Source organism: Aulostomus chinensis, chromosome 13 (assembly GCF_037954235.1).
Source record: "Aulostomus chinensis isolate RoL2024-O1b breed Wild chromosome 13, RoL_Achi_v1.0, whole genome shotgun sequence".
Classification (NCBI taxonomy): domain Eukaryota; kingdom Metazoa; phylum Chordata; class Actinopteri; order Syngnathiformes; family Aulostomidae; genus Aulostomus; species Aulostomus chinensis.
Genome location: NC_141332.1, coordinates 3,913,763 through 3,936,506, shown reverse-complemented (window position 1 = coordinate 3,936,506; position 22,744 = coordinate 3,913,763). Strand labels below are relative to the sequence as shown.

At 44.8% G+C, this 22,744-nt stretch overlaps 37 non-coding genes across 37 annotated transcripts; all 37 read right to left on the bottom strand.

Annotated features, from left to right (window-relative positions):
- Nucleotides 1-1,890: 1,890 nt before the first annotated feature.
- On the bottom strand, nt 1,891-1,962 carry trnap-ugg (transfer RNA proline (anticodon UGG)). Its single transcript has one exon. It is a non-coding gene; the product is annotated as a tRNA-Pro (tRNA).
- Nucleotides 1,963-2,386: 424 nt separating this feature from the next.
- trnap-agg (transfer RNA proline (anticodon AGG)) lies at nt 2,387-2,458 on the bottom strand. Its single transcript has one exon. It is a non-coding gene; the product is annotated as a tRNA-Pro (tRNA).
- Nucleotides 2,459-2,882: 424 nt separating this feature from the next.
- On the bottom strand, nt 2,883-2,954 carry trnap-agg (transfer RNA proline (anticodon AGG)). Its single transcript has one exon. It is a non-coding gene; the product is annotated as a tRNA-Pro (tRNA).
- A 423-nt stretch (nt 2,955-3,377) lies between these two features.
- On the bottom strand, nt 3,378-3,449 carry trnap-agg (transfer RNA proline (anticodon AGG)). The gene has a single exon. It is a non-coding gene; the product is annotated as a tRNA-Pro (tRNA).
- Nucleotides 3,450-4,446: 997 nt separating this feature from the next.
- On the bottom strand, nt 4,447-4,518 carry trnap-ugg (transfer RNA proline (anticodon UGG)). Its single transcript has one exon. It is a non-coding gene; the product is annotated as a tRNA-Pro (tRNA).
- A 424-nt stretch (nt 4,519-4,942) lies between these two features.
- trnap-agg (transfer RNA proline (anticodon AGG)) lies at nt 4,943-5,014 on the bottom strand. Its single transcript has one exon. It is a non-coding gene; the product is annotated as a tRNA-Pro (tRNA).
- A 499-nt stretch (nt 5,015-5,513) lies between these two features.
- On the bottom strand, nt 5,514-5,587 carry trnap-ugg (transfer RNA proline (anticodon UGG)). Its single transcript has one exon. It is a non-coding gene; the product is annotated as a tRNA-Pro (tRNA).
- A 424-nt stretch (nt 5,588-6,011) lies between these two features.
- trnap-agg (transfer RNA proline (anticodon AGG)) lies at nt 6,012-6,083 on the bottom strand. The gene has a single exon. It is a non-coding gene; the product is annotated as a tRNA-Pro (tRNA).
- Nucleotides 6,084-6,506: 423 nt separating this feature from the next.
- Nucleotides 6,507-6,578, bottom strand: trnap-agg (transfer RNA proline (anticodon AGG)). The gene has a single exon. It is a non-coding gene; the product is annotated as a tRNA-Pro (tRNA).
- A 501-nt stretch (nt 6,579-7,079) lies between these two features.
- Nucleotides 7,080-7,151, bottom strand: trnap-ugg (transfer RNA proline (anticodon UGG)). The gene has a single exon. It is a non-coding gene; the product is annotated as a tRNA-Pro (tRNA).
- A 424-nt stretch (nt 7,152-7,575) lies between these two features.
- trnap-ugg (transfer RNA proline (anticodon UGG)) lies at nt 7,576-7,647 on the bottom strand. The gene has a single exon. It is a non-coding gene; the product is annotated as a tRNA-Pro (tRNA).
- A 411-nt stretch (nt 7,648-8,058) lies between these two features.
- Nucleotides 8,059-8,130, bottom strand: trnap-agg (transfer RNA proline (anticodon AGG)). Its single transcript has one exon. It is a non-coding gene; the product is annotated as a tRNA-Pro (tRNA).
- A 984-nt stretch (nt 8,131-9,114) lies between these two features.
- On the bottom strand, nt 9,115-9,186 carry trnap-ugg (transfer RNA proline (anticodon UGG)). Its single transcript has one exon. It is a non-coding gene; the product is annotated as a tRNA-Pro (tRNA).
- A 424-nt stretch (nt 9,187-9,610) lies between these two features.
- trnap-agg (transfer RNA proline (anticodon AGG)) lies at nt 9,611-9,682 on the bottom strand. The gene has a single exon. It is a non-coding gene; the product is annotated as a tRNA-Pro (tRNA).
- A 501-nt stretch (nt 9,683-10,183) lies between these two features.
- trnap-ugg (transfer RNA proline (anticodon UGG)) lies at nt 10,184-10,255 on the bottom strand. Its single transcript has one exon. It is a non-coding gene; the product is annotated as a tRNA-Pro (tRNA).
- A 424-nt stretch (nt 10,256-10,679) lies between these two features.
- Nucleotides 10,680-10,751, bottom strand: trnap-agg (transfer RNA proline (anticodon AGG)). Its single transcript has one exon. It is a non-coding gene; the product is annotated as a tRNA-Pro (tRNA).
- Nucleotides 10,752-11,173: 422 nt separating this feature from the next.
- trnap-agg (transfer RNA proline (anticodon AGG)) lies at nt 11,174-11,245 on the bottom strand. The gene has a single exon. It is a non-coding gene; the product is annotated as a tRNA-Pro (tRNA).
- Nucleotides 11,246-11,746: 501 nt separating this feature from the next.
- On the bottom strand, nt 11,747-11,818 carry trnap-ugg (transfer RNA proline (anticodon UGG)). Its single transcript has one exon. It is a non-coding gene; the product is annotated as a tRNA-Pro (tRNA).
- Nucleotides 11,819-12,242: 424 nt separating this feature from the next.
- Nucleotides 12,243-12,314, bottom strand: trnap-ugg (transfer RNA proline (anticodon UGG)). Its single transcript has one exon. It is a non-coding gene; the product is annotated as a tRNA-Pro (tRNA).
- Nucleotides 12,315-12,725: 411 nt separating this feature from the next.
- Nucleotides 12,726-12,797, bottom strand: trnap-agg (transfer RNA proline (anticodon AGG)). The gene has a single exon. It is a non-coding gene; the product is annotated as a tRNA-Pro (tRNA).
- A 984-nt stretch (nt 12,798-13,781) lies between these two features.
- On the bottom strand, nt 13,782-13,853 carry trnap-ugg (transfer RNA proline (anticodon UGG)). The gene has a single exon. It is a non-coding gene; the product is annotated as a tRNA-Pro (tRNA).
- A 424-nt stretch (nt 13,854-14,277) lies between these two features.
- trnap-agg (transfer RNA proline (anticodon AGG)) lies at nt 14,278-14,349 on the bottom strand. The gene has a single exon. It is a non-coding gene; the product is annotated as a tRNA-Pro (tRNA).
- A 422-nt stretch (nt 14,350-14,771) lies between these two features.
- On the bottom strand, nt 14,772-14,843 carry trnap-agg (transfer RNA proline (anticodon AGG)). The gene has a single exon. It is a non-coding gene; the product is annotated as a tRNA-Pro (tRNA).
- Nucleotides 14,844-15,344: 501 nt separating this feature from the next.
- On the bottom strand, nt 15,345-15,416 carry trnap-ugg (transfer RNA proline (anticodon UGG)). Its single transcript has one exon. It is a non-coding gene; the product is annotated as a tRNA-Pro (tRNA).
- Nucleotides 15,417-15,840: 424 nt separating this feature from the next.
- trnap-agg (transfer RNA proline (anticodon AGG)) lies at nt 15,841-15,912 on the bottom strand. The gene has a single exon. It is a non-coding gene; the product is annotated as a tRNA-Pro (tRNA).
- Nucleotides 15,913-16,833: 921 nt separating this feature from the next.
- On the bottom strand, nt 16,834-16,905 carry trnap-agg (transfer RNA proline (anticodon AGG)). Its single transcript has one exon. It is a non-coding gene; the product is annotated as a tRNA-Pro (tRNA).
- Nucleotides 16,906-17,330: 425 nt separating this feature from the next.
- On the bottom strand, nt 17,331-17,402 carry trnap-agg (transfer RNA proline (anticodon AGG)). The gene has a single exon. It is a non-coding gene; the product is annotated as a tRNA-Pro (tRNA).
- A 490-nt stretch (nt 17,403-17,892) lies between these two features.
- trnap-ugg (transfer RNA proline (anticodon UGG)) lies at nt 17,893-17,964 on the bottom strand. The gene has a single exon. It is a non-coding gene; the product is annotated as a tRNA-Pro (tRNA).
- Nucleotides 17,965-18,388: 424 nt separating this feature from the next.
- trnap-agg (transfer RNA proline (anticodon AGG)) lies at nt 18,389-18,460 on the bottom strand. Its single transcript has one exon. It is a non-coding gene; the product is annotated as a tRNA-Pro (tRNA).
- Nucleotides 18,461-18,884: 424 nt separating this feature from the next.
- trnap-ugg (transfer RNA proline (anticodon UGG)) lies at nt 18,885-18,956 on the bottom strand. Its single transcript has one exon. It is a non-coding gene; the product is annotated as a tRNA-Pro (tRNA).
- Nucleotides 18,957-19,381: 425 nt separating this feature from the next.
- trnap-agg (transfer RNA proline (anticodon AGG)) lies at nt 19,382-19,453 on the bottom strand. Its single transcript has one exon. It is a non-coding gene; the product is annotated as a tRNA-Pro (tRNA).
- Nucleotides 19,454-19,877: 424 nt separating this feature from the next.
- trnap-agg (transfer RNA proline (anticodon AGG)) lies at nt 19,878-19,949 on the bottom strand. The gene has a single exon. It is a non-coding gene; the product is annotated as a tRNA-Pro (tRNA).
- A 424-nt stretch (nt 19,950-20,373) lies between these two features.
- trnap-ugg (transfer RNA proline (anticodon UGG)) lies at nt 20,374-20,445 on the bottom strand. Its single transcript has one exon. It is a non-coding gene; the product is annotated as a tRNA-Pro (tRNA).
- Nucleotides 20,446-20,945: 500 nt separating this feature from the next.
- trnap-ugg (transfer RNA proline (anticodon UGG)) lies at nt 20,946-21,017 on the bottom strand. The gene has a single exon. It is a non-coding gene; the product is annotated as a tRNA-Pro (tRNA).
- A 411-nt stretch (nt 21,018-21,428) lies between these two features.
- On the bottom strand, nt 21,429-21,500 carry trnap-ugg (transfer RNA proline (anticodon UGG)). Its single transcript has one exon. It is a non-coding gene; the product is annotated as a tRNA-Pro (tRNA).
- A 501-nt stretch (nt 21,501-22,001) lies between these two features.
- trnap-ugg (transfer RNA proline (anticodon UGG)) lies at nt 22,002-22,073 on the bottom strand. The gene has a single exon. It is a non-coding gene; the product is annotated as a tRNA-Pro (tRNA).
- Nucleotides 22,074-22,497: 424 nt separating this feature from the next.
- On the bottom strand, nt 22,498-22,569 carry trnap-ugg (transfer RNA proline (anticodon UGG)). The gene has a single exon. It is a non-coding gene; the product is annotated as a tRNA-Pro (tRNA).
- Between the last annotated feature and the right edge of the window lie 175 nt (nt 22,570-22,744).

Below are 22,744 nucleotides of genomic sequence, written 5' to 3'. Positions count from 1 at the left end.
GACATGGTCACAGGGTCGAGGATCGAATTAGCGACCCTTTGGTTGCTAGACGGCCACTCTACCCCTGAGCAATGCCACCCAATGGTTGTCTGTCTCTATGTGTTGGCCCTGCCATGGACTGGTGACCCATCCAGGGTGAACCCCGCCTCTCGCCCGAAAGCCGCTGGGATAGGCTCCACCCCCCTTGCCACCCTTAACAGGAATAAGCGGAAGAAAATGGATGGATGGATGGATGGATGGATGGATGGATGGATGGATGGATGGATGGATGTTTAAACATCATTATTATATGATAAAAGCCAATTTAAAAAGCACTCCAAACCGCCATCACATTTTTTTATCTCGCGCACACCCCAGTGGCAGTTCGTGCGCCACACTGGGAATCCCTGACCTACACAACTTGCGCAAGCTTGGAGAGATAAATGGGTAAGAAACTGCCTCCTGTCATAAACCAGTTGGCTGCACAGCTCAGGATGTCGTACCCATTGTTGTCTGGGAGGAGGTGGAAGGTTTAAGAACGTTCAAATGTCTCTGCTGGATGACTGTGAGTGTGGAGACACTTCTGAAGACTGTCAGGGATGAAGGAGATACTTCCCTAGGGAGCACACAACATGATAAAACCACAGCAAGTGTGTGTGTGTGTGTGTGTGTGTGTGTGTGTGTGTGTGTGTGTGTGTGTGTGTGTGTGTGTGTGTGTGTGTGTATGTGTGTGTGTGTACGTGAAACCGTGTTCAATTCCTTTAAATAAATATGTTTCAACCTGGTATTTTTTGTATGCTGTATGATTTCAGAAACCCAAGACTAACTAAGGTGTACATACTGCAACCTAAACTATGGTAATGAGAATGATGAAAGATCTACAAGGGGATAAAAAACTAATAAATGTGTTCGGGAAAAAGAACAAAACAAAACAAAACACCACATATATGTGGCTTGAAATATGTAAGTGGGAATGGCAGTCTCTGGCTTTACCACATGCTGACCTTTAAGGTGGCTAAATTCAGCCTTCTCTCCTAAGTTGTCCAACTGTGATCAGATGACAACTTGATTCATGGACAAAAGTATAGTTTCCACCAGATCAAGTATGGATATATCAAGCAATGTAGTTATGATTAAAGATGTATTTTATGACCAGCAGAAATGAGTAGAGTGATAGTTTCAGGTAACTTTGGTTGAGAACAGATGCACACTGTACCCTTCTGAGTTTACCCTACAGAGGGTTGAAGGATGACCGCTCAGCAGAGCTTTAGGTGGACCTTCTCAAGCATTCCCAAGGGATGGACGACTCCAGGATGAAGCACCGCATTGCAAGCTTAAGGGCTCGTCAGGGATTTGAACCTGGGACCTCTCGCACTCTAAGCGAGATTCATACCCCTAGACCAACGAGCCACAAAAACAAATGTATTTTGCCAGTTGCTGGCTGGAAGTTGAACCGGGTTCCGTTTTTAATTCACACAATATGGTGCTGTTCTTTGAGGTTACCAAATTCAGCCCTCTCCCCTCAATTTGTTCTAATGGATGAGGTGAAAGCTTTTTGAAGGACAGTAGGACACCTTCCACCTGATCAAGTATGCCCATACAAAGGAAAGTCATTATGGTTGAAGAGATTCATTTTGCAACATCCAAAATTGCTCCAAGTGTTTTTATTGATTCATTTTTGGTTTATGTTGGCTGAAACTGATTATTGGGGATGATGCAGCAAGTCACGGGTTTACAGTAAAAAACATACCCTCCATAAGAAATAACCTACAGACCCTACATTTGCGATCTGACAAGGGGTTCCTGCAGAGCTCCTGAGGAGAGTCAATCTTGAGTAACCTGTGAGGGATTGTTTCATAGATTCTCAAAGGACGGGTGACACCAGAACAATGGACGTGACTGCAAGTCCCAGGGCTCGTCCGGGATTTGAACCCGGGACCTCTCGCACCCAAAGCGAGAATCATACCCCTAGACCAACGGGCCACAAAAGGCTGCGTTTAATTGCTGCAGCTGGACGATATGGCTGAAATTTGAACAGGGTTCCAATTTTCAAGATTAAATAATGTTGCTGACCTTTTAGGAGGCTAAATTCTGCCTTCTCTCCTAAGTTGTCCAACCGTGATCAGATGACAACGTGATTTGTGGACAAAAGTATAGTTTCCACCAGATCAAGTATGGATATAGTAAGCAACGTAGTTATGATTAAAGATGTATTTTTTGATCAGCAGAAATGAATAGAGTGATAGTTTCATGTAACTTTGGTTAAGAACAGATGCACACTGTACCCTTCTGAGTTTACCCTACAGAGGGTTGAAGGATGACCGCTCAGCAGAGCTTTCGGTGGACCTACTCTAGCATTCCCAAGGGATGGCTGAGTCCAGGATGAAGCACCGCACTGCGAGCTTAAGGGCTCGTCCGGGATTTGAACCCGGGACCTCTCGCACCCTAAGCGAGAATCATACCCCTAGACCAACGAGCCACAAAAGGCTGGGTTTAATGGCTGCCGCTGGACGATATGGCTGAAATTTGAACAGGGTTCCAATTTTCAAGATTAAGTAATGTTGCTGACCTTTTAGCAGGCTAAATTCAGCCTTCTCTCCTAAGTTTTCCAACCGTGATCAGATGACAACGTGATTTGTGGACAAAAGTATAGTTTCCACAAGATCAAGTATGGATATAGCAAGAAACGTAGTTATGATTAAAGATGTATTTTTTGATCAGCAGAAATGAATAGAGTGATAGTTTCAGGTAACTTTGGTTAAGAACAGATGCGCACTGTACCCTTCTGAGTTTACCCTACAGAGGGTTGAAGGATGACCACTCAGAAGAGCTTTAGGTGGACCTACTCTAGCATTCCCAAGGGATGGATGAGTCCAGGATGAAGGATCGCACTGCGAGCCTAAGGGCTCGTCCGGGATTTGAACCCGGGACCTCTCGCACCCTAAGCGAGAATCATACCCCTAGACCAACGAGCCACAAAAGGCTGGGTTTAATGGCTGCCGCTGGACGATATGGCTGAAATTTGAACAGGGTTCCAATTTTCAAGATTAAGTAAAGTTGCTGAGCTTTTAGCAGGCTAAATTCAGCCTTCTCTCCTAAGTTTTCCAACCGTGATCAGATTTCAACTTGATTTGTGGACAAAAGTATAGTTTCCACCAGATCAAGTATGGATATAGCAAGCAACGTAGTTATGATTAAAGATGTATTTTTTGATCAGCAGAAACGAATAGAGTGATAGTTTCAGGTAACTTTGGTTAAGAACAGATGCGCACTGTACCCTTCTGAGTTTACCCTACAGAGGGTTGAAGGATGACCACTCAGAAGAGCTTTAGGTGGACCTACTCTAGCATTCCCAAGGGATGGATGAGTCCAGGATGAAGCATCCCATGCGAGCCTAAGGGCTCGTCCGGGATTTGAACCCGGGACCTCTCGCACCCTAAGCGAGAATCATGCCCCTAGACCAACGAGCCACAAAAGTATGGGTTTAATGGCTGCCGCTGGAGGATATGGCTGAAATTTGAACAGGGTTCCAATTTTCAAGATTTAATAATGTTGCTGACCTTTTAGCAGGCTAAATTCTGCCTTCTCTCCTAAATTATCCAACTGTGATCAGATTTCAACTTGATTTGTGGACAAAAGTATAGTTTCCACCAGATCAAGTATGGATATGGCAAGCAACGTAGTTATGATTAAAGATGTATTTTTTGACCAGCAGGAATGAGTAGAGTGATAGTTTCAGGCAACTTTGGTTAAGAACAGAAGCGCACTGTACCCTTCTGAGTTTACCCTACAGAGGTTTGAAGGATGCCCGCACAGCAGAGCTTTAGGTGGACCTTCTCTAGCATTCCCAAGGGATGCATGACTCCAGGATGAAGCACCGCATTGCAAGCTTAAGGGCTCGTCAGGGATTTGAACCTGGGACCTCTCGCACTCTAAGTGAGATTCATACCCCTAGACCAACGAGCCACAAAAACAAATGTATTTTGCCAGTTGCTGGCTGGAAGTTGAACCGGGTTCCGTTTTTAATTCACACAATATGGTGCTGTTCTTTGAGGTTGCCAAATTCAGCCCTCTCCCCTCAATTTGTTCTAATGGATGAGGTGAAAGCTTTTTGAAGGACAGTAGGACACCTTGCACCTGATCAAGTATGCCCATACAAAGGAAAGTCATTATGGTTGAAGAGATTCATTTTGCAACATCCAAAATTGCTCCAAGTGTTTTTATTGATTCATTTTTGGTTTATGTTGGCTGAAACTGATTATTGGGGATGATGCAGCAAGTCACGGGTTTACAGTAAAAAACATACCCTCCATAAGAAATAACCTACAGACCCTACATTTGCGATCTGACAAGGGGTTCCTGCAGAGCTCCTGAGGAGAGTCAATCTTGAGTAACCTGTGAGGGATTGTTTCATAGATTCTCAAAGGACGGGTGACACCAGAACAATGGACGTGACTGCAAGTCACGGGGCTCGTCCGGGATTTGAACCCGGGACCTCTCGCACCCAAAGCGAGAATCATACCCCTAGACCAACGAGCCACAAAAGGCTGCGTTTAATTGCTGCCGCTGGACGATATGGCTGAAATTTGAACAGGGTTCCAATTTTCAAGATTAAATAATGTTGCTGACCTTTTAGGAGGCTAAATTCTGCCTTCTCTCCAAAGTTGTCCAACCGTGATCAGATGACAACGTGATTTGTGGACAAAAGTATAGTTTCCACCAGATCAAGTATGGATATAGTAAGCAACGTAGTTATGATTAAAGATGTATTTTTTGATCAGCAGAAATGAATAGAGTGATAGTTTCATGTAACTTTGGTTAAGAACAGATGCGCACTGTACCCTTCTGAGTTTACCCTACAGAGGGTTGAAGGATGACCGCTCAGCAGAGCTTTCGGTGGACCTACTCTAGCATTCCCAAGGGATGGCTGAGTCCAGGATGAAGCACCGCACTGCGAGCTTAAGGGCTCGTCCGGGATTTGAACCCGGGACCTCTCGCACCCTAAGCGAGAATCATACCCCTAGACCAACGAGCCACAAAAAGAAAAGCATTTTGCCAGTCGCTGGCTGGATATTGAACCGGGTTCCGTTTTTAATTCACACAATATGGTTCTGTTCTTTGAGGTTGCCAAATTCAGCCCTCTCCCCTCAATTTGTTCTAATGGATGAGGTGAAAGCTTTTTGAAGGACAGTAGGACACCTTCCACCTGATCAAGTATGCCCATACAAAGGAAAGTCATTATGGCTGAAGAGATTCATTTTGCAACATCCAAAATTGCTCCAAGTGTTTTTATTGATTCCTTTTTGGGTTATGTTGGCTGAAACTGATTATTGGGGATGATGCAGCAAGTCACGGGTTTACAGTAAAAAAAACACCCTCCATAAGAAACAACCTACTGACCCTACATTTGCGATCTGACAAGGGGCTCCTGCAGAGCTCCTGAGGAGAGTCAATCTTGAGTAACCTGTGAGGGATTATTTCATAGATTCTCAAAGGACGGGTGACACCAGAACAATGGACGTGACTGCAAGTCACGGGTCTCGTCCGGGATTTGAACCCGGGACCTCTCGCACCCAAAGCGAGAATCATACCCCTAGACCAACGAGCCACAAAAGGCTGCGTTTAATTGCTGCCGCTGGACGATATGGCTGAAATTTGAACAGGGTTCCAATTTTCAAGATTAAATAATGTTGCTGACCTTTTAGGAGGCTAAATTCAGCCTTCTCTCCTAAGTTATCCAACCGTGATCAGATTTCAACTTGATTTGTGGACAAAAGTATAGTTTCCACCAGATCAAGTATGGATATAGCAAGAAACGTAGTTATGATTAAAGATGTATTTTTTGATCAGCAGAAATGAATAGAGTGATAGTTTCAGGTAACTTTGGTTAAGAACAGATGCGCACTGTACCCTTCTGAGTTTACCCTACAGAGGGTTGAAGGATGACCACTCAGAAGAGCTTCAGGTGGACCTACTCTAGCATTCCCAAGGGATGGATGAGTCCAGGATGAAGCATCGCACTGCGAGCCTAAGGGCTCGTCCGGGATTTGAACCCAGGACCTCTCGCACCCTAAGCGAGAATCATACCCCTAGACCAACGAGCCACAAAAGTATGGGTTTAATGGCTGCCGCTGGACGATATGGCTGAAATTTGAACAGGGTTCCAATTTTCAAGATTAAGTAATGTTGCTGACCTTTTAGCAGGCTAAATTCAGCCTTCTCTCCTAAGTTTTCCAACCGTGATCAGATTTCAACGTGATTTGTGGACAAAAGTATAGTTTCCACCAGATCAAGTATGGATATAGCAAGCAACATAGTTTGATTAAAGATGTATTTTTTGACCAGCAGAAATGAGTAGAGTGATAGTTTCAGGTAACTTTGGTTAAGAACAGAGGCGCACTGTACCCTTCTGAGTTTACCCTACAGAGGTTTTAAGGATGACCGCTCAGCAGAGCTTTAGGTGGACCTTCTCTAGCATTCCCAAGGGAAGAATGAGTCCAGGATGAAGCACCGCACTGCGAGCCTAAGGGCTCGTCCGGGATTTGAACTCGGGACCTCTCGCACCCTAAGCGAGAATCATACCCCTAGACCAACGAGCCACAAAAAGAAAATCATTTTGCCAGTCGCTGGCTGGATATTGAACCGGGTTCCGTTTTTAATTCACACAATATGGTTCTGTTCTTTGAGGTTGCCAAATTCAGCCGTCTCCCCTCAATTTGTTCTAATGGATGAGGTGAAAGCTTTTTGAAGGACAGTAGGACACCTTCCACCTGATCAAGTATGCCCATACAAAGGAAAGTCATGATGGCTGAAGAGATTCATTTTACAACATCCAAAATTGCTCCAAGTGTTTTTATTGATTCATTTTTGGTTTATGTTGGCTGAAACTGATTATTGGGGATGATGCAGCAAGTCACGGGTTTACAGTAAAAAAAACACCCTCCATAAGAAACAACCTACTGACCCTACATTTGCGATCTGACAAGGGGCTCCTGCAGAGCTCCTGAGGAGAGTCAATCTTGAGTAACCTGTGAGGGATTGTTTCATAGATTCTCAAAGGACGGGTGACACCAGAACAATGGACGTGACTGCAAGTCACGGGGCTCGTCCGGGATTTGAACCCGGGACCTCTCGCACCCAAAACGGGAATCATACCCCTAGACCAACGAGCCACAAAAGGCTGCGTTTAATTGCTGCCGCTGGACGATATGGCTGAAATTTGAACAGGGTTCCAATTTTCAAGATTAAATAATGTTGCTGACCTTTTAGGAGGCTAAATTCAGCCTTCTCTCCTAAGTTGTCCAACCGTGATCAGATGACAACGTGATTTGTGGACAAAAGTATAGTTTCCACCAGATCAAGTATGGACATAGCAAGCAACGTAGTTATGATTAAAGATGTATTTTTTGACCAGCAGAAATGAGTAGAGTGATAGTTTCAGGTAACTTTGGTTAAGAACAGAGGCGCAATGTACCCTTCTGAGTTTTCCCTACAGAGGTTTGAAGGATGCCCGCTCAGCAGAGCTTTAGGTGGACCTTCTCTAGCATTCCCAAGGGATGAATGACTCCAGGATGAAGCACCGCACTGTGAGCCTAAGGGCTTGTCCGGGATTTGAACCCGGGACCTCTCGCACCCAAAGCGAGAATCATACCCCTAGACCAACGAGCCACAAAAGGCTGCCGCTGGACGATATGGCTGAAATTTGAACAGGGTTCCAATTTTCAAGATTAAGTAATGTTGCTGACCTTTTAGCAGGCTAAATTCAGCCTTCTCTCCTAAGTTATCCAACCGTGATCAGATTTCAACTTGATTTGTGGACAAAAGTATAGTTTCCACCAGATCAAGTATGGATATTGCAAGCAACGTAGTTATGATTAAAGATGTATTTTTTGACCAGCAGAAATGAGTAGAGTGATAGTTTCAGGTAACTTTGGTAAAGAACAGAGACACACTGTACCCTTCTGAGTTTACCCTACAGAGGTTTGAAGGATGACCGCTCAGCAGAGCTTTAGGTGGACCTTCTCTAGCATTCCCAAGGGAAGAATGAGTCCAGGATGAAGCACCGCACTGCGAGCCTAAGAGCTCGTCCGGGATTTGAACCCGGGACCTCTCACACCCTAAGCGAGAATCATACCCCTAGACCAACGAGCCACAAAAGGCTGCAGCTGGACGATATGGCTGAAATTTGAACAGGGTTCCAATTTTCAAGATTAAGTAATGTTGCTGACCTTTTAGCAGGCTAAATTCAGCCTTCTCTCCTAAGTTATCCAACCGTGATCAGATTTCAACTTGATTTGTGGACAAAAGTATAGTTTCCACCAGATCAAGTATGGATATTGCAAGCAACGTAGTTATGATTAAAGATGTATTTTTTGACCAGCAGAAATGAGTAGAGTGATAGTTTCAGGTAACTTTGGTAAAGAACAGAGACGCACTGTACCCTTCTGAGTTTACCCTACAGAGGTTTGAAGGATGACCGCTCAGCAGAGCTTTAGGTGGACCTTCTCTAGCATTCCCAAGGGAAGAATGAGTCCAGGATGAAGCACCGCACTGCGAGCCTAAGGGCTCGTCCGGGATTTGAAGCCGGGACCTCTCACACCCTAAGCGAGAATCATACCCCTAGACCAACGAGTCACAAAAACAAAAGCATTTTGCCAGTCGCTGGCTGGATAATGAACCGGGTTCCGTTTTTAATTCACACAATATGGTTCTGTTCTTTGAGGTTGCCAAATTCAGCCCTCTCCCCTCAATTTGTTCTAATGGATGAGGTGAAAGCTTTTTGAAGGACAGTAGGACACCTTCCACCTGATCAAGTATGCCCATACAAAGGAAAGTCATTATGGCTGAAGAGATTCATTTTGCAACATCCAAAATTGCTCCAAGTGTTTTTATTGATTCATTTTTGGTTTATGTTGGCTGAAACTGATTATTGGGGATGATGCAGCAAGTCACGGGTTTAAAGTAAAAAAAACACCCTCCATAAGAAACAACCTACTGACCCTACATCTGCGATCTGACAAGGGGCTCCTGCAGAGCTCCTGAGGAGAGTCAATCTTGAGTAACCTGTGAGGGATTATTTCATAGATTCTCAAAGGACGGATGACACCAGAACAATGGACGTGACTGCAAGTCACGGGGCTCGTCCGGGATTTGAACCCGGGACCTCTCGCACCCAAAGCGAGAATCATACCCCTAGACCAACGAGCCACAAAAGGCTGCGTTTAATTGCTGCCGCTGGACGATATGGCTGAAATTTGAACAGGGTTCCAATTTTCAAGATTAAATAATGTTGCTGACCTTTTAGGAGGCTAAATTCAGCCTTCTCTCCTAAGTTGTCCAACCGTGATCAGATGACAACGTGATTTGTGGACAAAAGTATAGTTTCCACCAGATCAAGTATGGATATAGCAAGCAACGTAGTTATGATTAAAGATGTATTTTTTGACCAGCAGAAATGAGTAGAGTGATAGTTTCAGGTAACTTTGGTTAAGAACAGAGGCACACTGTACCCTTCTGAGTTTACCCTACAGAGGTTTGAAGGATGCCTGCTCAGCAGAGCTTTAGGTGGACCTTCTTTAGCATTCCCAAGGGATGAATGACTCCAGGATGAAGCACCGCACTGTGAGCCTAAGGGCTCGTCCGGGATTTGAACCCGGGACCTCTCGCACCCTAAGCGTGAATCATACCCCTAGACCAACGAGCCACAAAAAGAAAAGCATTTTGCCAGTCGCTGGCTGGATATTGAACCGGGTTCCGTTTTTAATTCACACAATATGGTTCTGTTCTTTGAGGTTGCCAAATTCAGCCGTCTCCCCTCAATTTGTTCTAATGGATGAGGTGAAAGCTTTTTGAAGGACAGTAGGACACCTTCCACCTGATCAAGTATGCCCATACAAAGGAAAGTCATGATGGCTGAAGAGATTCATTTTACAACATCCAAAATTGCTCCAAGTGTTTTTATTGATTCATTTTTGGTTTATGTTGGCTGAAACTGATTATTGGGGATGATGCAGCAAGTCACGGGTTTACAGTAAAAAAAACACCCTCCATAAGAAACAACCTACTGACCCTACATCTGCGATCTGACAAGGGGCTCCTGCAGAGCTCCTGAGGAGAGTCAATCTTGAGTAACCTGTGAGGGATTATTTCATAGATTCTCAAAGGACGGATGACACCAGAACAATGGACGTGACTGCAAGTCACGGGGCTCGTCCGGGATTTGAACCCGGGACCTCTCGCACCCAAAGCGAGAATCATACCCCTAGACCAACGAGCCACAAAAGGCTGCGTTTAATTGCTGCCGCTGGACGATATGGCTGAAATTTGAACAGGGTTCCAATTTTCAAGATTAAATAATGTTGCTGACCTTTTAGGAGGCTAAATTCAGCCTTCTCTCCTAAGTTGTCCAACCGTGATCAGATGACAACGTGATTTGTGGACAAAAGTATAGTTTCCACCAGATCAAGTATGGATATAGCAAGCAACGTAGTTATGATTAAAGATGTATTTTTTGACCAGCAGAAATGAGTAGAGTGATAGTTTCAGGTAACTTTGGTTAAGAACAGAGGCACACTGTACCCTTCTGAGTTTACCCTACAGAGGTTTGAAGGATGCCTGCTCAGCAGAGCTTTAGGTGGACCTTCTTTAGCATTCCCAAGGGATGAATGACTCCAGGATGAAGCACCGCACTGTGAGCCTAAGGGCTCGTCCGGGATTTGAACCCGGGACCTCTCGCACCCTAAGCGTGAATCATACCCCTAGACCAACGAGCCACAAAAGGCTGCGTTTAATGGCTGCCGCTGGACGATATGGCTGAAATTTGAACAGGGTTCCAATTTTCAAGATTAAGTAATGTTGCTGACCTTTTAGCAGGCTAAATTCAGCCTTCTCTCCTAAGTTTTCCAACCGTGATCAGATGACAACGTGATTTGTGGAAAAAGTATAGTTTCCACCAGATCAAGTATGGATATAGCAAGCAACATAGTTTGATTAAAGATGTATTTTTTGACCAGCAGAAATGAGTAGAGTGATAGTTTCAGGTAACTTTGGTTAAGAACAGAGGCGCACTGTACCCTTCTGAGTTTACCCTACAGAGGTTTTAAGGATGACCGCTCAGAAGAGCTTTAGGTGGACCTTCTCTAGCATTCCCAAGGGAAGAATGAGTCCAGGATGAAGCACCGCACTGCGAGCCTAAGGGCTCGTCCGGGATTTGAACTCGGGACCTCTCGCACCCTAAGCGAGAATCATACCCCTCGACCAACGAGCCACAAAAAGAAAAGCATTTTGCCAGTCGCTGGCTGGATATTGAACCGGGTTCCGTTTTTAATTCACACAATATGGTTCTGTTCTTTGAGGTTGCCAAATTCAGCCGTCTCCCCTCAATTTGTTCTAATGGATGAGGTGAAAGCTTTTTGAAGGACAGTAGGACACCTTCCACCTGATCAAGTATGCCCATACAAAGGAAAGTCATGATGGCTGAAGAGATTCATTTTACAACATCCAAAATTGCTCCAAGTGTTTTTATTGATTCATTTTTGGTTTATGTTGGCTGAAACTGATTATTGGGGATGATGCAGCAAGTCACGGGTTTACAGTAAAAAAAACACCCTCCATAAGAAACAACCTACTGACCCTACATTTGCGATCTGACAAGGGGCTCCTGCAGAGCTCCTGAGGAGAGTCAATCTTGAGTAACCTGTGAGGGATTGTTTCATAGATTCTCAAAGGACGGGTGACACCAGAACAATGGACGTGACTGCAAGTCACGGGGCTCGTCCGGGATTTGAACCCGGGACCTCTCGCACCCAAAACGGGAATCATACCCCTAGACCAACGAGCCACAAAAGGCTGCGTTTAATTGCTGCCGCTGGACGATATGGCTGAAATTTGAACAGGGTTCCAATTTTCAAGATTAAATAATGTTGCTGACCTTTTAGGAGGCTAAATTCAGCCTTCTCTCCTAAGTTGTCCAACCGTGATCAGATGACAACGTGATTTGTGGACAAAAGTATAGTTTCCACCAGATCAAGTATGGACATAGCAAGCAACGTAGTTATGATTAAAGATGTATTTTTTGACCAGCAGAAATGAGTAGAGTGATAGTTTCAGGTAACTTTGGTTAAGAACAGAGGCGCAATGTACCCTTCTGAGTTTTCCCTACAGAGGTTTGAAGGATGCCCGCTCAGCAGAGCTTTAGGTGGACCTTCTCTAGCATTCCCAAGGGATGAATGACTCCAGGATGAAGCACCGCACTGTGAGCCTAAGGGCTTGTCCGGGATTTGAACCCGGGACCTCTCGCACCCAAAGCGAGAATCATACCCCTAGACCAACGAGCCACAAAAGGCTGCCGCTGGACGATATGGCTGAAATTTGAACAGGGTTCCAATTTTCAAGATTAAGTAATGTTGCTGACCTTTTAGCAGGCTAAATTCAGCCTTCTCTCCTAAGTTATCCAACCGTGATCAGATTTCAACTTGATTTGTGGACAAAAGTATAGTTTCCACCAGATCAAGTATGGATATTGCAAGCAACGTAGTTATGATTAAAGATGTATTTTTTGACCAGCAGAAATGAGTAGAGTGATAGTTTCAGGTAACTTTGGTAAAGAACAGAGACGCACTGTACCCTTCTGAGTTTACCCTACAGAGGTTTGAAGGATGACCGCTCAGCAGAGCTTTAGGTGGACCTTCTCTAGCATTCCCAAGGGAAGAATGAGTCCAGGATGAAGCACCGCACTGCGAGCCTAAGAGCTCGTCCGGGATTTGAACCCGGGACCTCTCACACCCTAAGCGAGAATCATACCCCTAGACCAACGAGCCACAAAAGGCTGCAGCTGGACGATATGGCTGAAATTTGAACAGGGTTCCAATTTTCAAGATTAAGTAATGTTGCTGACCTTTTAGCAGGCTAAATTCAGCCTTCTCTCCTAAGTTATCCAACCGTGATCAGATTTCAACTTGATTTGTGGACAAAAGTATAGTTTCCACCAGATCAAGTATGGATATTGCAAGCAACGTAGTTATGATTAAAGATGTATTTTTTGACCAGCAGAAATGAGTAGAGTGATAGTTTCAGGTAACTTTGGTAAAGAACAGAGACGCACTGTACCCTTCTGAGTTTACCCTACAGAGGTTTGAAGGATGACCGCTCAGCAGAGCTTTAGGTGGACCTTCTCTAGCATTCCCAAGGGAAGAATGAGTCCAGGATGAAGCACCGCACTGCGAGCCTAAGGGCTCGTCCGGGATTTGAAGCCGGGACCTCTCACACCCTAAGCGAGAATCATACCCCTAGACCAACGAGTCACAAAAACAAAAGCATTTTGCCAGTCGCTGGCTGGATAATGAACCGGGTTCCGTTTTTAATTCACACAATATGGTTCTGTTCTTTGAGGTTGCCAAATTCAGCCCTCTCCCCTCAATTTGTTCTAATGGATGAGGTGAAAGCTTTTTGAAGGACAGTAGGACACCTTCCACCTGATCAAGTATGCCCATACAAAGGAAAGTCATTATGGCTGAAGAGATTCATTTTGCAACATCCAAAATTGCTCCAAGTGTTTTTATTGATTCATTTTTGGTTTATGTTGGCTGAAACTGATTATTGGGGATGATGCAGCAAGTCACGGGTTTAAAGTAAAAAAAACACCCTCCATAAGAAACAACCTACTGACCCTACATCTGCGATCTGACAAGGGGCTCCTGCAGAGCTCCTGAGGAGAGTCAATCTTGAGTAACCTGTGAGGGATTATTTCATAGATTCTCAAAGGACGGATGACACCAGAACAATGGACGTGACTGCAAGTCACGGGGCTCGTCCGGGATTTGAACCCGGGACCTCTCGCACCCAAAGCGAGAATCATACCCCTAGACCAACGAGCCACAAAAGGCTGTGTTTAATTGCTGCCGCTGGACGATATGGCTGAAATTTGAACAGGGTTCCAATTTTCAAGATTAAATAATGTTGCTGACCTTTTAGGAGGCTAAATTCAGCCTTCTCTCCTAAGTTGTCCAACCGTGATCAGATGACAACGTGATTTGTGGACAAAAGTATAGTTTCCACCAGATCAAGTATGGATATAGCAAGCAACGTAGTTATGATTAAAGATGTATTTTTTGACCAGCAGAAATGAGTAGAGTGATAGTTTCAGGTAACTTTGGTTAAGAACAGAGGCACACTGTACCCTTCTGAGTTTACCCTACAGAGGTTTGAAGGATGCCTGCTCAGCAGAGCTTTAGGTGGACCTTCTTTAGCATTCCCAAGGGATGAATGACTCCAGGATGAAGCACCGCACTGTGAGCCTAAGGGCTCGTCCGGGATTTGAACCCGGGACCTCTCGCACCCTAAGCGTGAATCATACCCCTAGACCAACGAGCCACAAAAGGCTGCGTTTAATGGCTGCCGCTGGACGATATGGCTGAAATTTGAACAGGGTTCCAATTTTCAAGATTAAGTAATGTTGCTGACCTTTTAGCAGGCTAAATTCAGCCTTCTCTCCTAAGTTTTCCAACCGTGATCAGATGACAACGTGATTTGTGGAAAAAGTATAGTTTCCACCAGATCAAGTATGGATATAGCAAGCAACATAGTTTGATTAAAGATGTATTTTTTGACCAGCAGAAATGAGTAGAGTGATAGTTTCAGGTAACTTTGGTTAAGAACAGAGGCGCACTGTACCCTTCTGAGTTTACCCTACAGAGGTTTTAAGGATGACCGCTCAGAAGAGCTTTAGGTGGACCTTCTCTAGCATTCCCAAGGGAAGAATGAGTCCAGGATGAAGCACCGCACTGCGAGCCTAAGGGCTCGTCCGGGATTTGAACTCGGGACCTCTCGCACCCTAAGCGAGAATCATACCCCTCGACCAACGAGCCACAAAAAGAAAAGCATTTTGCCAGTCGCTGGCTGGATATTGAACCGGGTTCCGTTTTTAATTCACACAATATGGTTCTGTTCTTTGAGGTTGCCAAATTCAGCCCTCTCCCCTCAATTTGTTCTAATGGATGAGGTGAAAGCTTTTTGAAGGACAGTAGGACACCTTCCACCTGATCAAGTATGCCCACACAAAGGAAAGTCATTATGGCTGAAGAGATTCATTTTACAACATCCAAAATTGCTCCAAGTGTTTTTATTGATTCATTTTTGGTTTATGTTGGCTGAAACTGATTATTGGGGATGATGCAGCAAGTCACGGGTTTACAGTAAAAAAAACACCCTCCATAAGAAACAACCTACTGACCCTACATTTGCGATCTGACAAGGGGCTCCTGCAGGGCTCCTGAGGAGAGTCAATCTTGAGTAACCTGTGAGGGATTGTTTCATAGATTCACAAAGGACGGGTGACACCAGAACAATGGACGTGACTGCAAGTCACGGGGCTCGTCCGGGATTTGAACCCGGGACCTCTCGCACCCAAAGCGAGAATCATACCCCTAGACCAACGAGCCACAAAAGGCTGCGTTTAATGGCTGCCGCTGGACGATATGGCTGAAATTTGAACAGGGTTCCAATTTTCAAGATTAAATAATGTTGCTGACCTTTTAGCAGGCTAAATTCAGCCTTCTCTCCTAAATTATCCAACTGTGATCAGATTTCAACTTGATTTGTGGACAAAAGTATAGTTTCCACAAGATCAAGTATGGATATAGCAAGCAACGTAGTTATGATTAAAGATGTATTTTTTGACCAGCAGAAATGAGTAGAGTGATAGTTTCAGGTAACTTTGGTTAAGAACAGAGGCGCACTGTACCCTTCTGAGTTTACCCTCCAGAGGTTTGAAGGATGCCCGCTCAGCAGAGCTTTAGGTGGACCTTCTCTAGCATTCCCAAGGGATGAATGACTGCAGGATGAAGCACCACACTGCGAGCCCAAGGGCTCGTCCGGGATTTGAACCCGGGACCTCTCGCACCCTAAGCGAGAATCATACCCCTAGACCAACGAGCCACAAAAGGCTGGGTTTAATGGCTGCCGCTGGACGATATGGCTGAAATTTGAACAGGGTTCCAATTTTCAAGATTAAGTAATGTTGCTGACCTTTTAGCAGGCTAAATTCAGCCTTCTGTCCTAAGTTGTCCAACCGTGATCAGATGACAACGTGATTTGTGGACAAAAGTATAGTTTCCACCAGATCAAGTATGGATATAGCAAGCAACGTAGTTATGATTAAAGATGTATTTTTTGACAAGCAGGAATGAGTAGAGTGATAGTTTCAGGCAACTTTGGTTAAGAACAGAAGCACACTGTACCCTTCTGAGTTTACCCTCCAGAGGTTTGAAGGATGCCCGCTCAGCAGAGGTTTAGGTAGACCTTCTCTAGCATTCCCAAGGGAAGAATGACTCCCGGATGAAGCACCGCACTGTGAGCCTAAGGGCTCGTCCGGGATTTGAACAAGGGGCCTCTCGCACCCAAAGCGAGAATCATACCCCTAGACCAACGAGCCACAAAAGGCTGGGTTTAATTGCTGCCGCTGGACGATATGGCTGAAATTTGAACAGGGTTCCAATTTTCAAGATTAAGTAATGTTGCTGACCTTTTAGCAGGCTAAATTCAGCCTTCTCTCCTAAATTATCCAACCGTGATCAGATTTCAACTTGATTTGTGGACAAAAGTATAGTTTCCACCAGATCAAGTATGGATATTGCAAGCAACGTAGTTATGATTAAAGATGTATTTTTTTGACAAGCAGAAATGAGTAGAGTGATAGTTTCAGGTAACTTTGGTTAAGAACAGAGGCGCACTGTACCCTTCTGAGTTTACCCTCCAGAGGTTTGAAGGATGCCCGCTCAGCAGAGCTTTAGGTGGACCTTCTCTAGCATTCCCAAGGGATGAATGACTGCAGGATGAAGCACCACACTGCGAGCCCAAGGGCTCGTCCGGGATTTGAACCCGGGACCTCTCGCACCCTAAGCGAGAATCATACCCCTAGACCAACGAGCCACAAAAGGCTGGGTTTAATGGCTGCCGCTGGACGATATGGCTGAAATTTGAACAGGGTTCCAATTTTCAAGATTAAGTAATGTTGCTGACCTTTTAGCAGGCTAAATTCAGCCTTCTCTCCTAAGTTGTCCAACCGTGATCAGATGACAACGTGATTTGTGGACAAAAGTATAGTTTCCACCAGATCAAGTATGGATATTGCAAGCAACGTAGTTATGATTAAAGATGTATTTTTTTGACCAGCAGAAATGAGTAGAGTGATAGTTTCAGGTAATTTTGGGAAAGAACAGAGGCGCACTGTACCCTTCTGAGTTTACCCTACAGAGGTTTTCAGGATGACCGCAAAGCAGAGCTTTAGGTGGACCTTCTCTAGCATTCCCAAGGGAAGAATGCCTCCCGGATGAAGCACCGCACTGCGAGCCTAAGGGCTCGTCCGGGATTTGAACTCGGGACCTCTCGCACCCTAAGCGAGAATCATACCCCTAGACCAACGAGCCACAAAAAGAAAAGCATTTTGCCAGTCGCTGGCTGGATATTGAACCGGGTTCCGTTTTTAATTCACACAATATGGTTCTGTTCTTTGAGGTTGCCAAATTCAGCCCTCTCCCCTCAATTTGTTCTAATGGATGAGGTGAAAGCTTTTTGAAGGACAGTAGGACACCTTCCACCTGATCAAGTATGCCCATACAAAGGAAAGTCATTATGGCTGAAGAGATTCATTTTACAACATCCAAAATTGCTCCAAGTGTTTTTATTGATTCATTTTTGGTTTATGTTGGCTGAAACTGATTATTGGGGATGATGCAGCAAGTCACGGGTTTACAGTAAAAAAAACACCCTCCATAAGAAACAACCTACTGACCCTACATTTGCGATCTGACAAGGGGTTCCTGCAGAGAGTCAATCTTGAGTAACCTGTGAGGGATTGTTTCATAGATTCACAAAGGACGGGTGACACCAGAACAATGGACGTGACTGCAAGTCACGGGGCTCGTCCGGGATTTGAACCCGGGACCTCTCGCACCCAAAGCGAGAATCATACCCCTAGACCAACGAGCCACAAAAGGCTGCGTTTAATGGCTGCCGCTGGACGACATGGCTGAAATTTGAACAGGGTTCCAATTTTCAAGATTAAATAATGTTGCTGACCTTTTAGCAGGCTAAATTCAGCCTTCTCTCCTAAATTATCCAACTGTGATCAGATTTCAACTTGATTTGTCGACAAAAGTATAGTTTCCACAAGATCAAGTATGGATATAGCAAGCAACGTAGTTATGATTAAAGATGTATTTTTTGACCAGCAGAAATGAGTAGAGTGATAGTTTCAGGTAACTTTGGTTAAGAACAGAGGCGCACTGTACCCTTCTGAGTTTACCCTCCAGAGGTTTGAAGGATGCCCGCTCAGCAGAGCTTAAGGTGGACCTTCTCTAGCATTCCCAAGGGATGAATGACTGCAGGATGAAGCACCACACTGCGAGCCCAAGGGCTCGTCCGGGATTTGAACCCGGGACCTCTCGCACCCTAAGCGAGAATCATACCCCTAGACCAACGAGCCAAATAAGGCTGGGTTTAATGGCTGCCGCTGGACGATATGGCTGAAATTTGAACAGGGTTCCAATTTTCAAGATTAAGTAATGTTGCTGACCTTTTAGCAGGCTAAATTCAGCCTTCTCTCCTAAGTTGTCCAACCGTGATCAGATGACAACGTGATTTGTGGACAAAAGTATAGTTTCCACCAGATCAAGTATGGATATAGCAAGCAACGTAGTTATGATTAAAGATGTATTTTTTGACAAGCAGGAATGAGTAGAGTGATAGTTTCAGGCAACTTTGGTTAAGAACAGAAGCACACTGTACCCTTCTGAGTTTACCCTCCAGAGGTTTGAAGGATGCCCGCTCAGCAGAGGTTTAGGTAGACCTTCTCTAGCATTCCCAAGGGAAGAATGACTCCCGGATGAAGCACCGCACTGTGAGCCTAAGGGCTCGTCCGGGATTTGAACCCGGGACCTCTCGCACCCAAAGCGAGAATCATACCCCTAGACCAACGAGCCACAAAAGGCTGGGTTTAATTGCTGCCGCTGGACGATATGGCTGAAATTTGAACAGGGTTCCAATTTTCAAGATTAAGTAATGTTGCTGACCTTTTAGCAGGCTAAATTCAGCCTTCTCTCCTAAATTATCCAACCGTGATCAGATTTCAACTTGATTTGTGGACAAAAGTATAGTTTCCACCAGATCAAGTATGGATATTGCAAGCAACGTAGTTATGATTAAAGATGTATTTTTTTGACCAGCAGAAATGAGTAGAGTGATAGTTTCAGGTAACTTTGGGAAAGAACAGAGGCGCACTGTACCCTTCTGAGTTTACCCTACAGAGGTTTTCAGGATGACCGCACAGCAGAGCTTTCGGTGGACCTTCTCTAGCATTCCCAAGGGAATAATGAGTCCAGGATGAAGCACCGCACTGCGAGCCTAAGGGCTCGTCCGGGATTTGAACCCGGGACCTCTCGCACCCTAAGCGAGAATCATACCCCTAGACCAACGAGCCACAAAAGGCTGGGTTTAATGGCTGCCGCTGGACGATATGGCTGAAATTTGAACAGGGTTCCAATTTTCAAGATTAAATAATGTTGCTGACCTTTTAGCAGGCTAAATTCTGCCTTCTCTCCTAAATTATCCAACTGTGATCAGATTTCAACTTGATTTGTGGACAAAAGTATAGTTTCCACCAGATCAAGTATGGATATAGCAAGAAACGTAGTTATGATTAAAGATGTATTTTTTGATCAGCAGAAATGAATAGAGTGATCGTTTCAGGTAACTTTGGTTAAGAACAGATGCGCACTGTACCCTTCTGAGTTTACCCTACAGAGGATTGAAGGATGACCACTCAGAGGAGCTTTAGGTGGACCTACTCTGGCATTCCCAAGGGATGGATGAGTCCAGGATGAAGCATCGCACTGCGAGCTTAAGGGCTCGTCCGGGATTTGAACCCGGGACCTCTCGCACCCTAAGCGAGAATCATACCCCTAGACCAACGAGCCACAAAAGGCTGGGTTTAATGGCTGCCGCTGGACGATATGGCTGAAATTTGAACAGGGTTTCAATTTTCAAGATTAAATAATGTTGCTGACCTTTTAGAAGGCTAAATTCTGCCTTCTCTCCTAAATTATCCAACTGTGATCAGATTTCAACTTGATTTGTGGACAAAAGTATAGTTTCCACCAGATCAAGTATGGATATAGCAAGCAACGTAGTTATGATTAAAGATGTATTTTTTGACCAGCAGAAATGAGTAGAGTGATAGTTTCAGGTAACTTTGGTTAAGAATAGAGGCGCACTGTACCCTTCTGAGTTTACCCTACAGAGGTTTGAAGGATGCCCGCTCAGCAGAGCTTTAGGTGGACCTTCTCTAGCATTCCCAAGGGATGAATGACTGCAGGATGAAGCACCGCACTGTGAGCCGAAGGGCTCGTCCGGGATTTGAACCCGGGACCTCTCGCACCCAAAGCGAGAATCATACCACTAGACCAACGAGCCAAAAAAAAAAAGCATTTTGCCAGTCGCTGGCTGGATATTGAACCGGGTTCCGTTTTTAATTCACACAATATGGTGCTGTTCTTTGAGGTTGCCAAATTCAGCCTTCTCCCCTCAATTTGTTCTAATGGATGAGGTGAAAGCTTTTTGAAGGACAGTAGGACACCTTCCACCTGATCAAGTATGCCCATACAAAGGGAAGTCATTATGGCTGAAGAGATTCATTTTGCAACATCCAAAATTGCTCCAAGTGTTTTTATTGATTCATTTTTGGTTTATGTTGGCTGAAACTGATTATTGGGGATGATGCAGCAAGTCACGGGTTTACAGTAAAAAAAACACCCTCCATAAGAAACAACCTACTGACCCTACATTTGCGATCTGACAAGGGGCTCCTGCAGAGCTCCTGAGGAGAGTCAATCTTGAGTAACCTGTGAGGGATTGTTTCATAGATTCTCAAAGGACGGGTGACACCAGAACAATGGACTTGACTGCAAGTCACGGGGCTCGTCCGGGATTTGAACCCGGGACCTCTCGCACCCAAAGCGAGAATCATACCCCTAGACCAACGAGCCACAAAAGGCTGCCGCTGGACGATATGGCTGAAATTTGAACAGGGTTCCAATTTTCAAGATTAAGTAATGTTGCTGACCTTTTAGCAGGCTAAATTCAGCCTTCTCTCCTAAGTTATCCAACCGTGATCAGATTTCAACTTGATTTGTGGACAAAAGTATAGTTTCCACCAGATCAAGTATGGATATTGCAAGCAAAGTAGTTATGATTAAAGATGTATTTTTTGACCAGCAGAAATGAGTAGAGTGATAGTTTCAGGTAACTTTGGTAAAGAACAGAGACACACTGTACCCTTCTGAGTTTACCCTACAGAGGTTTGAAGGATGACCGCTCAGCAGAGCTTTAGGTGGACCTTCTCTAGCATTCCCAAGGGAAGAATGAGTCCAGGATGAAGCACCGCACTGCGAGCCTAAGGGCTCGTCCGGGATTTGAACCCGGGACCTCTCGCACCCAAAGCGAGAATCATACCCCTAGACCAACGAGCCACAAAAAGAAAATCATTTTGCCAGTCGCTGGCTGGATATTGAACCGGGTTCCGTTTTTAATTCACACAATATGGTTCTGTTCTTTGAGGTTGCCAAATTCAGCCCTCTCCCCTCAATTTGTTCTAATGGATGAGGTGAAAGCTTTTTGAAGGACAGTCGGACACCTTCCACCTGATCAAGTATGCCCATACAAAGGAAAGTCATTATGGCTGAAGAGATTCATTTTACAACATCCAAAATTGCTCCAAGTGTTTTTATTGATTCATTTTTGGTTTATGTTGGCTGAAACTGATTATTGGGGATGATGCAGCAAGTCACGGGTTTACAGTAAAAAAAACACCCTCCATAAGAAACAACCTACTGACCCTACATTTGCGATCTGACAAGGGGCTCCTGCAGAGCTCCTGAGGAGAGTCAATCTTGAGTAACCTGTGAGGGATTGTTTCATAGATTCTCAAAGGACGGGTGACACCAGAACAATGGACGTGACTGCAAGTCACGGGGCTCGTCCGGGATTTGAACCAGGGACCTCTCGCACCCAAAGCGAGAATCATACCCCTAGACCAACGAGCCACAAAAGGCTGCGTTTAATTGCTGCCGCTGGACGATATGGCTGAAATTTGAACAGGGTTCCAATTTTCAAGATTAAATAATGTTGCTGACCTTTTAGGAGGCTAAATTCAGCCTTCTCTCCTAAGTTGTCCAACCGTGATCAGATGACAACGTGATTTGTGGACAAAAGTATAGTTTCCACCAGATCAAGTATGGACATAGCAAGCAACGTAGTTATGATTAAAGATGTATTTTTTGACAAGCAGAAATGAGTAGAGTGATAGTTTCAGGTAACTTTGGTTAAGAACAGAGGCGCAATGTACCCTTCTGAGTTTTCCCTACAGAGGTTTGAAGGATGCCCGCTCAGCAGAGCTTTAGGTGGACCTTCTCTAGCATTCCCAAGGGATGAATGACTCCAGGATGAAGCACCCCACTGTGAGCCTAAGGGCTCGTCCGGGATTTGAACCCGGGACCTCTCGCACCCAAAGCGAGAATCATACCCCTAGACCAACGAGCCACAAAAGGCTGCGTTTAATTGCTGCCGCTGGACGATATGGCTGAAATTTTAACAGGGTTCCAATTTTCAAGATTAAGTAATGTTGCTGACCTTTTAGCAGGCTAAATTAATCCTTCTCTCCTAAGTTATCCAACCGTGATCAGATTTCAACTTGATTTGTGGACAAAAGTATAGT